This window comes from Dipodomys spectabilis, unplaced genomic scaffold (genome assembly GCF_019054845.1).
Source record: "Dipodomys spectabilis isolate Male_0828 unplaced genomic scaffold, ASM1905484v1 ptg000002l, whole genome shotgun sequence".
Lineage (NCBI taxonomy): Eukaryota > Metazoa > Chordata > Mammalia > Rodentia > Heteromyidae > Dipodomys > Dipodomys spectabilis.
The window spans coordinates 16,728,949-16,739,756 of record NW_024870679.1 but is presented as its reverse complement, the minus strand read 5'-3'; positions in this window follow the sequence as shown (position 1 = coordinate 16,739,756).

The window sequence follows — 10,808 nt, the reverse complement described above, 5'->3', positions numbered from 1 at the left end:
TCTTATCTCCAATTAAACACTGAAAAATCCAGGAGTGGTAGAGTTTCCAGTGGCTCAAGTGAAAGAGTGCTAGCCTTGAACAGAGACAGCATCAAGGCCCTGAGTTCAAATCCCAGGACTGGCACACCACACACACACACACACACACCCCGAATCAAATTCTTTTTTTTTTTTTTTGGGTCCGGTCGTGGGGCCTGAACTCTGGGCCTGGGGACTGTCCCTCAGCTCTTCAGCTCAAGGCTAGCGCTCTACCACTTGAGCACAGTGCCACTTCCGGCTTTTTTCTTTTTGCTTATGTAGTGCTGAGGAGTCGAACCCAGGGCCTCAGGCATGCAAGGCAAGCACTCTACCACTGAGCCACCTTCCCAGCTCCCACACCGAATCAAATTCTATATCCAGCTCTGCCACTAACTAGGTAGCCTTAAACTCTTTGGGTCTTCTTTGTAAAACAGAGAGAAAAGCATCATTTAGTAAGGAGATATATAAAAATTCAGCCACGGAGAAAGCGATCACTTATGTGATCAACTATAAGTGGGCTAACAGAATGAACTGACATACTTTGTTAAATCCAGAAATGTAATGCATTGTGGTATAGGATTCACCTCAAAGGTGTTCTCCTGATCTGTGATCAAGATCGTAAGATCATTTTAATGGCATTTGATTTGTTTGGTGCTGAGGCTCAAACCTAGTGTCTTGCCCATGTCATGCCTATACTCTACTATGGAGATAGAGCCCCAGCCCTAGGAGTAAAAGAAGATGTGATTCAGTGTTGGTCATTTCCCTTTACCTCTAAGCATTCAAGCTCCCTGTGGCTGACAGTTGGATTTCTTGGTTTACTCATGGGTTCTCAACACCTGGACCCATGTAAGGGGCACTTAAATACTAGCTCAATGACTGAAAGCATAATGGAGACCGGAGGGCTGTGGTTCAGTATGGCCGAGTGTGGGTAGGCCCCACCATCACACGGAAAAAGAAAAGAATGATGGAAAATGGTTCTTCTGGGCGTATTTGTGGAAATTCCATTTCAGATTTGATATTTTCAAGGTGATTTTCCTTTTCTAGACTTCTTCTTAGACCAGAAGGTCTGTTAGTCCTGATAACACATTCAGAACTGATCAGGCACTGATTTTGTTGTTGTTTGTTGGGTTTATAAAAATTATACTCAGTATATTTTTTTTTGTCAGTCATGGGGATTGAACTCAGGGTTTGGGTACTGTCCCTGAGGTCTTTTGCTTAAGGCTAGCACTCTACCACTTTAAGTCAGAGCTCTACTTCCTATTTTTAAGTGGTTAGTTGGAGATGAGTCTCATGGCTTTTCTTGCCCAAACTAGCTTCAAACCACGATCCTCAGATCTCAGCCTCCATAATAGCTAGGATTACATGTGAGCCACTAGCACCATTGGTGCCCAGCTCTCAGTATAATTTTAACAGTAAGAGAGAAACACGGATCTGAAGCATGAATTCTACAGGTAAAAAGAACTAATTAAAAAGTAAAGTTAGTTTAGAAAGAGATATTACCTGACCCGAGGGGAGCAGCTTACTGGGCTACATGATTTACCTGCTGAAGAATGAGGTAGCATTCAGTTCCCAGTTCAATCCAGAACAGATTGTCCTTCCCCAGCACACTGATTTGACCTTTATTTTTTGCTGAAGTACTCTCTGCTTAGGCATTGGGTTAAAACTTAATGGTATCTATTTTGAGATTTGTTGACCTAAGTGTTTTATTTTGTTTGAGATACATCCTTCATCTAGAATGCATGGGATCTTGTTTTTTTCTTTTCCGAAAACTAAGAATGAATAAGTAGCCATTTATATATGCTCTAAACACTTTAAATAGATCTCAAACAAGGAGATCTAGAAAATATAAATGAAACTTTGAAAATAAATGTGGCCACCAAAGATAATATAATGCCAGGTTAGTTGCTGCCAGGTTAGTTTTACTTAGGCACTCTCCTTTTTATCTTCTTTCCTTCTTTCTCTCTTTTTTCTTTCTTTTTCTTTGTTGTGTGTGTGTGTGTTTGTGTGTGTGTTTGGGGTTTTTTTTTGGTGCTAGTCCTGGGGCTTGAACTTAGGGCCTAGGCACTGTTCCTGAGCTACTTTTGCTCAAGGTTAGTACTTCACTATTTGAGTCACAACTCCACTTCTGGCTTTTTTTTTTTTTTTGGTCAGTCATGAGGCTTGAACTCTGGGCCTAAGCCCTGTCCCTCAGCACTTCAGCTCAAGGCTAGCACTCTACCACTTTAGCTATAGAGCCACTTCCGATTTTCTGGTGTTTTATTGGAGATAAGAGTTTCACAGATGGGCTGGGAAGGTGGCTCAGTGGTAGAGCGCTTGCCTTGCATGCATGAGGCCCTGGGTTCAGTTCCTTAGCACCACATAAGCTGAAAAAGCCAGAAGTGGCGCTATGGCTCAAGTGGTAGAGTGCTAGCCTTGAGCTGAAGAGCTGAGGGACAGCACCCAGGCCCAGAGTTCAGGCCCCACAACCAGACCCCCAAAAAAAAAGAGTTTCACAGACTTTCTTGCCCAAGCTGACTTTGATCCCCAATACTCAGATCTCAACCTCCAGAGTAGCTAGGATTACAGGTGTGAGCCACCAACATCCGGCTTGTCATTTCTGGCTTTTTTGCTGGTTAAGAGTCTTATGGACTTTCCTGCTAAGGCTGGGTTCAAACCCCAATCCTCAGATCTCAGCCTCCTGAACAGCTAGGATTTCAGGCATGAGCCACAGACACCCAGGGGGCACACTCCTTTTTAAAAGTTTTCTGATTACTAAAAATTGCCGGTTTTCAGTTTCAACTCAGTAAACTCTATTGAGACACTCAAGCAAGCATTTTGACTTATTTCTAGTTATACATACACAAATACATAGGAAATGCAACACACAGGCACAGAATTTCTTTAGCGCAAGCAATGTGTCCACAGTGGAATGTCTCTGATGTTTATGTTAAAATTGATGTAGATATTAATCTCTCCTGGGGTCTCAAGACTTCCTTGCTCTCTGAAACAAAGAGGAATCTTTGATTTAATACTTAGCTTCTTCATTAATCACCATTGAACTGTATCTATTAAAAACCCCAATATATTTTATGAGGTTAAAAACTGCTGACTTTGTTTACTGAAAATATGGTAGAATCAAGCACAAATGAACCACATAAAATAAATTTGGGTGACCATAATACAAAAGATTAAAAACATACTATGTCTCTATTAATAAAATTTTCAAAGGGATTGCAACCAATTCTGCCTTAGAAGTCTCTGGTCGAGGCAGTTAAAAGAGAAGAACATAAAACATTTCGTGAATGTTATTTCTCTTTGTGGATAATTAAACACAAGACACGAGAAAGCAAATGCACAGATGTGCACCATATTTCAACACTTCAAGGACTAGAGCCACATATTGAAGATTTAATATGTGCAAGAGCCGGGCACTGGTGGCTCAAGCCTATAATCCTAGCTACTCAGGAGGCAGAGATCTGAGGATTGTGGTTTGAAGCCAGGTGGGCAAGAAAGTCCATGAGACTCCTATTGCCAATTAACCACCAAAAAGCTAGATATGGAACTGTGGCTCAAACAGTAGAGTGCTAATCTTGAGTAAAAAAATAAAAATAAAAATTCAGAGACAGCACCCAGGCCCTGAGTTCAAATCCCCAGAACTGGCACAAACAAACAAAAATGTGCAAGAGACATTTGAGGTATATTCCTGAATATTTGATAAGTGTGGGGAGCTTAGCCCCTGTGTCTTTTTGTTTAAAGTGATTGAGCCACTAGCCCCTGACTCTTGTAAAGCTATTTATCACTGTATTTAGGGCCCACTTGGAAAGTTCGGGATGATTTAATTTACAGATTCTTATTTACATCTTACATTGCAAAGAGTCATTGTTTACAAATAAGGTCACATTCCCAACTCCAGGGATTAAGACATAGACACATCGTCTGGAACCAAAGTCTACTAGACTGTCATTGTCCTTCACAGCCAGTTCACCTATGCATCATGGATAACTCACTCTCAGATTATATCTCTCATCTAGTAAGCCTGTCCATATGCACTCCGACAGAGGTGCTGTGGCTCGTTGCTCCAATTCCAGGGACTCTAGGATGGAAAATTCCTACCAAGACCTAATTGTTTCCCTGCTCCCACCCTTGCCATCATACCCTGTGCGTCAGGAGAGTGGCTTGTCACGAAAGAAGCATTGAACCTCTCACTCCCATGCTTAAACTCCTCACAACCAAAACCCAACCTCTCCAGCACCTGCTCAGTCTCCAACCTCTTTCTAGACTCATAGTATTTCTAGACATGAGTGGTCCTCTTGCCAACTGCTCATAGAGAGATCCTGTCCCTTGACGCCTGTGTGGGATGGCTTTCTCTACTTCTCTCCCACTTGTTCATCATCTTCTCTCCATATTGCATTGAACTACAACCTGTGGCCGCAGAGCGAGACATATTTGCTAAACAAATGAGTGAGTGGGTGAGTGAATGAATGAATGGGTCCCACTGAGAGACAAAGAAGAATAAATCTCACCTGGCACTCAAGATCCTTGGCCTCTGGACCCAGTCCACCCCTTACCTAGCCTCATTTGTCACTTCTCCGTAGGGGAAACTTGAGCTTCTGCAAATTCAGACTCAGCTCTCTGATTTAGGCATTTTTCTCCTTCTTGGATTCCAGTATCTCATTTTTTCTCTGCATTCAGTTCAGATTTCCTCCCTGAAGCCCTCCCTCATCTTTTTTCCCCGACATTATTCTCTCCCACCTCTCTGCTCTCTCCAAACTCACTGACTCCATTATTCTCATTTATTCTTCCCCTGTACTAGAAGCCAGGAGAGTGACTCTTACACATTTGGAAGTTACTATTATAGGAGAGGAGACAATGGAATGTCCTAGAGACTTGCTGTTGACTGTTTTCAATGGTTGGTTCTGCCATGATTGACCATATATCCCCAAATATTTTTATCTCACCTTTGATTTTATTCTGTTCGTGTGTAGAATAAAAAGCTAGGCCATATTATTTTAAGGCTCTTCTAATTCCCAAACACCAAGATGTTAATATTCATTCAACTTTGACAAAACCACCTCAGAAATGTACATAAAGGTGAAGCTAGTTATGACTAGGGACTCATATCATACTCAGTAGGGAACTGGAAGTATGGCTACCATGCATGTGCTGAGCTCTGGGTTCTATGCCCAGCACCTGCCCCTCTCACCCTGCCAAAGTACTCAATAAGTGTCTGCTGGTTATTTTTCCTTTCCATAAAAAAAAAAAACAGGGCTGGGAAGGTGGCTCAGTGGTAGAGCGCTTGTCTTGCATGCCTGAGGCCCTGGGTTCCATTCCTCATCACCACATAAGCAAAAAGAAAAAAGCCGGAAGTGGCACTGTGGCTCAAGTGGTAGAGTGCTAGCCTTGAGCTGAAGAGCTGAGGGACAGCACCCAGGCCCAGAGTTCAGGCCCCATGACTGGACCCAAAATAAATAAATAAATAAATAAGTAATAAAAATAAAAAAGAAAATGGATTCACCAATAAGAATTAAGGAACTCAATAATACAAATAGCAGGCGGGAATAGAGCCCAGGTGCCCAGGTCCTCCTGCTTAAAAACCCCACACTTTAGCCATGCACCACATCAGCAATCTTAGTTACTCAAGAGGCTAAGATCTGAGGATCACAGTTCGAACCAGTCTGGAAAATAAAGTCCATGAGACTCTAAACTCCAAATAACCAGCAAAAACTCAAAATGAAGTAGTGGATCAAGTGGTAGAGTACTAGCTTTGAGCAAAAAAAGCTCAGGGAACAGCACCCAGGCTCTGAGTTCAAGCAGCAAGATCAGTACAATTTTTTTAAGGATTCTTCTTTTCAGACTATTTTATCAGGACAAATTTGGAACTAACACAAAGTTTCCAGGAAGGGGACATTGTCCCTTTTTGTGTGGGAAAGCCCTGGTCCAGCAATCTGGAGATAATGGATTCCAGTTTTAGTCCTTGGGTAAGTCTTAGAGCCTGTTTTAAAAATCAAACAGATAAAATATCGATTGTCTCTGCTTCACTGTTGCAGCATGGGATAGTAAATTAGGGAAAATACTCACTGTAACACCAAATAGGAAATTAATACCACTGCTCTCAAAAAAAAAAAATCTAGAAAGCCATCATTTGCAGAGTATCATAGTCCTATTCTGCCACCTCGTGGTCAAACATAAGACAGCACTTTTATCATTTACTCTTTCCCCACTTACTAAGATTAATTAAATGAATCCTGTTAATAGTTTTGGAAACTTTAAACCAATCCTTTCAATTTATCCAATTATCATCAACCTTTGCTGAATCTGTGATTTTTGTACTATAGAAAATAATCTATTTTTCTATATCTGTAATGCCGCAGGAAACATAGCAATAAGGAACATAATTAGGCAATTGTAACCCACATGTGACTGATTTACATAAAATTTATGACTTGCCTGGCACCACCTTTTTTTTCAAGTCGGATCTGTTTTATCCCAGCATGTGTTCATTTACTATGAAAACAACTAGTAGGTACTACTTTGTCAGGTTACAGCAGAAATCAAAGTCAGTGTCAAAACCAAGGCAGTGGGCAAAATTGAGAGGTGTGGGCTGCTGCCATTGGGCTTTTGGAGATCTCTCCATCAGAAAGGAACAAACAATGCTGGCATTTGGGGGGTGGGAAGGAACCCAGGGAAGAGAGGATACAAAATCCTGCTAATGGAGAATGTTTAATGTAACTAAACAACAGCAAGGAGGCTGGTAGTGTTAGCTAAGATGGTGTTAGGTGACAGAGGCAACAAGCTGATAAAGCTTGGGGTAGGCCATTGTAAAGAATTTGGAGCTTGCATGGGGATTTCTTGGTAAACTGAGAAGCCACTCAAAGCCTTCCTGGCTTTTAGTAGTGAAGTCACCTAATAATTCTGAATAACTCTAACATAAAATACCTAACAACCTGACAGGCAAGTTTAATGAAATGCCTGGGGAGAAATGTTTTCCCTAAGAACATAATTTGTCCAGAACATTTATAAAAACAGGTCTTTTAAGGGAACTATAAAGAAAGAATGTGTAGAGTCTTTGCATGGAAACAAGTTGTAGCAGGCAGGCCAGAGTTATTTTTACTGAACACACACATTCACACATTTTATAACAATATTGCATGCATTGTCAAGATAGTCTATTGGGTGGGAAGAGAGTGTAGGTCAAGATGCGTTGTACTCATAAATTGATGTGCTGAATTGAAATTTGTTTGAGAGAAAAGAGAACTGATAGGTAAGTAGAGATAAAAAGTGGCAGACATATCTGGGCGCTGGTGGCTCACACCTGTAATCCTAGCTTCTAAGGAGGCTGAGATCTGAGGATCCCAATTCAAAGCCAGCCCAGGCAGGAAAGTCCATGTGACTCTTATCTCCAATAAGCCACCAGAAAACTGGAAGTGGCACTGTGGCTCAAGTGGTAGAGAGCTCACCTTGAGCCAAAAAGCTCAGGGACAGTGCTCAGGCCCAGAGTTCAAGCTCCATAACCACCACCAACAACAAAAAAGTGGCAGACATAGTGTGTGGCCAGTAAGACATATCCCATCATGGTATATCTTGTTTCCAGAGTGCCTTCTGCTTAAATACTTCTTATAATGCTGTTTTCTCATTGAAACACTTCAACAGTTTCCTGCCTTTTAATTCTTCAACAGTAGAGAAAAAAATGAATCCATTCCCCTAGATGACATCACTTTTGTATGCTAATTTTTTGGGGGGTGTTCCGGTCATGGAGCCTGAACTCTGGGCCTGGGAGCTGTCCCTCAGCTCTTCAGCTCAAGGCTAACATTCTACCACTTGAGCCACAGCGCCACTTCTGGCTTTTTTCTTTTTGCTTATGTGGTGCTGAGGAATCGAACCCAGGGCCTCAGGCATGCAAGGCAAGCACTCTACCACTGAGCCACTTTCCCAGCCCCTGTATGCTAATTTTTTAAATTAATTTAATTAAACACAGGTACTCTGTATTTGTCAGATTTTTACCTAAAGTCATGGCCAAGAATTTGGGGGACACAGCTGCACTAAAATAAAGCTATGGAGAACTTTATCAGGAAAGTGAAAAGGAGGTAAGGAAAGTGAGAAAATGGTGGAACACAGAAACAGTGAACTTGGTCTAGTCCAAAAGCAAAGAACCCACAAGTCAAGAGGCCATGCCTCTCACATGTCACCGTGTTCAGCTAGCCTGTGCAAGGCCCTAGGTTCAATATCCAGTACTGAAAATTTAAAAAAAATAAAAAATAAAAACATCTCAGGCCTGGACTGAGATGGTAGACTCAGAAGTTTAGAAGGGAAAGGAAGTGGAAGCTGATTGAATCCAACTGTTTCTGGAGGCTGAGTTTCCAGTCCGTTGTTTTTGCACAGCAGCATTGGGAAAATGACAAGGCACCTGTGGCATTTGCAGGGCCCCTCGTAGGTGTGGAGCAGACAGATAGGGTGGTGGTCAGAAGCTGGATGCAGACCCAGGAGACAGGTGATGAGTAGGGTCGGGAAGAGGCAAGTGGGCTGCAAAAGACTAACTGGCCAGTAGTGGGAAGCATTAGTAAAACACAAACCCAATGCCTGGGTAGAGCTCAGCAATCCTGACCCCACAAACCCAAGCCAGATACAGATAGATGAGAATTGAGATTCTAAACTATCATCAGAGTTCTATACTAGAGACCCAACTGGGGAGTGGGGGGGGGGGGGGGCGGGAGGGAGGTCCAGCATTTTCCCCAAGGTGTCAAATAGAGAAGTGAAGATTATTACAGAACCTGGGTAGATCACTGGAAATGGTAAAGGCATTTTGTCCCATCTTTGAGCCCATCTATGAGCTTTTAGAGTTAACATACAAGATTCAGGGCAAGAAGAGAGCTGTGGAAATTAAACCATCCCAAGCGCAGTAGCCAATTCTTACCTCAATTCTGGTGCTGACAGGGTTGCGGGGTACAGCTGCTCTCCATGTGCTTGCTGGAGGGGACAGACCTGGGTCCCAGGAGCTGATTACTCCTTCTCCGGAGCACAATGCATGTTATAGCTACGTGTCCCCTGTTTGGGGTGGTCTGCTCTGCTGTTCCCTTTCTTGGGATTGTTCCAGTCTCCTGTTGTAAAGATGTTGTTAATTGCATCCTGTCTATATGGAACCCAAGGAGAGAGGTGGAAAGGAGTAGAAATTCTTGCCCTCCCCATTCCTTCCTTGCCCTGTGCTTTTCTTCATGCATATCTTTAGAACCTACACAAATGTTAAGGAGAGCATTAAAACGTGTGGAAGAATGAAGGAAGTTCCAAGAGTAGCCAGGAAAACAGCACTGTAGAAATAATCTCCTTCTTATTGTTGGTATGGGTTGTAGGGTGAGCTATAGGTTAAAAAAAAATTCTCAAGTTTTAATGCCCAAATCTGCCAAAGAGGCCATATTTGAGAAAAAAAGGTATTTGTAGCGTCATAATTGGGATAAAAGTTAAGATAAATGGCTTCATACTGGAGGGGAATGTCTTAATCCAATATGAAGGGCCTCCTTATAAGAGGAAGAGAAGTGAAGACAAAGAGGCAACTTCTTATGCTGATGGGGTGAAGGCTGCAGTGATGTATCTACACGCCAAGAATGCCAAGAATTATGCCAACACCAGATGCTAGGGAAAGGGGGGGCAGATTCTCCCTTGTAGCAGCCTGCAGGTCTTCAGACCTATGCAAGAATGTATCTGTTGTTGTAAGCTATCTACCTGTGGACAGAGAAGGCAGTCGGTGGGGGGGGGGGGGGGAGAGGAAGAAGAGCAGAGAGAGAAGGAGGAGGGGGAGGAAGGAGAAAAGAGGAGGGCATGAGCAGAGAGGAAGATAAAAGTAGTACTGGGATTATTGGACGACGGTGAAAAGCGAACAGGGAGCAACCTCAGCCTCTCTGAGGAAGCAGCGTTCTAGGTCCCATCAGTCTCCGGAGAGTCCCATCGAGCGAGCTACACAGAGATACACGCCGAAGAGGGGGTAATAACCAGCCTGCACAGCAGGGCACGGGAGGCGGCAGGAAGCAGCCCGCAGCCCGGCCGGCCACGGTGGATGCGGAGACAAACACACGCAGCGGCCGCGCGAGCACCCCACCAAAGCACAGCATGCGCACGGAGCCCTCCTCCGGGCGTGAGCGTGGCGAGGAGGCTGCCGCAGCACCTGGCCACAAACCCTTGTCCAAGCGGCCATCATTTTTGTTTTGGTCGGTCGTGGGTCTGAACTCTGGGCCTGGGCGCTGTCCCTCAGCTCTTCAGCTCAAGGCTAGCGCTCTACCACTTGAGCCACAGCGCCACTTCCAGTTTCCTAGTGCTTTATTGGAGATAAGAGGCTCATGGACTTCCTAGTGCTTTATTGGAGATAAGAGGCTCATGGACTTTCTTGCCCTGGCTGGCTTTGAACCACGAAGATCTCAGCCTCCAAAAGCCCCGCCTAGAGGGAGGAAGCCACGCCCAGGGAGGAAGCCCCTCCCCTCAGCTCTGCAAAGCTCAGCATTCCAGACATTGCCCCTCTAAAATCTCTAAAATCTCGCTGAAAAACAAAAAACCAAAACTGGACAGGTGGTAAAAGCTGAGGGTGATTTCAGGAGCTAGCTGCCCCCAAGGGAAGGGCCCTGATCGTTGTCCACTGCCAAGTGCTCTGCAGAGATTCTAGGTATCACATAACAGCCACCTGCCTGTTTTAGCACACAAAGCCTCTGGGGGAAGAACTGCAGAGAATCTAAGTTGTTAAGGCAGAACTTTACTGTGGCTACTCAAACTGATTAGTGAATTAATCTGTTCACTTTGATTTATAAGTAAGGTTCAGACAGGTCTGAGCA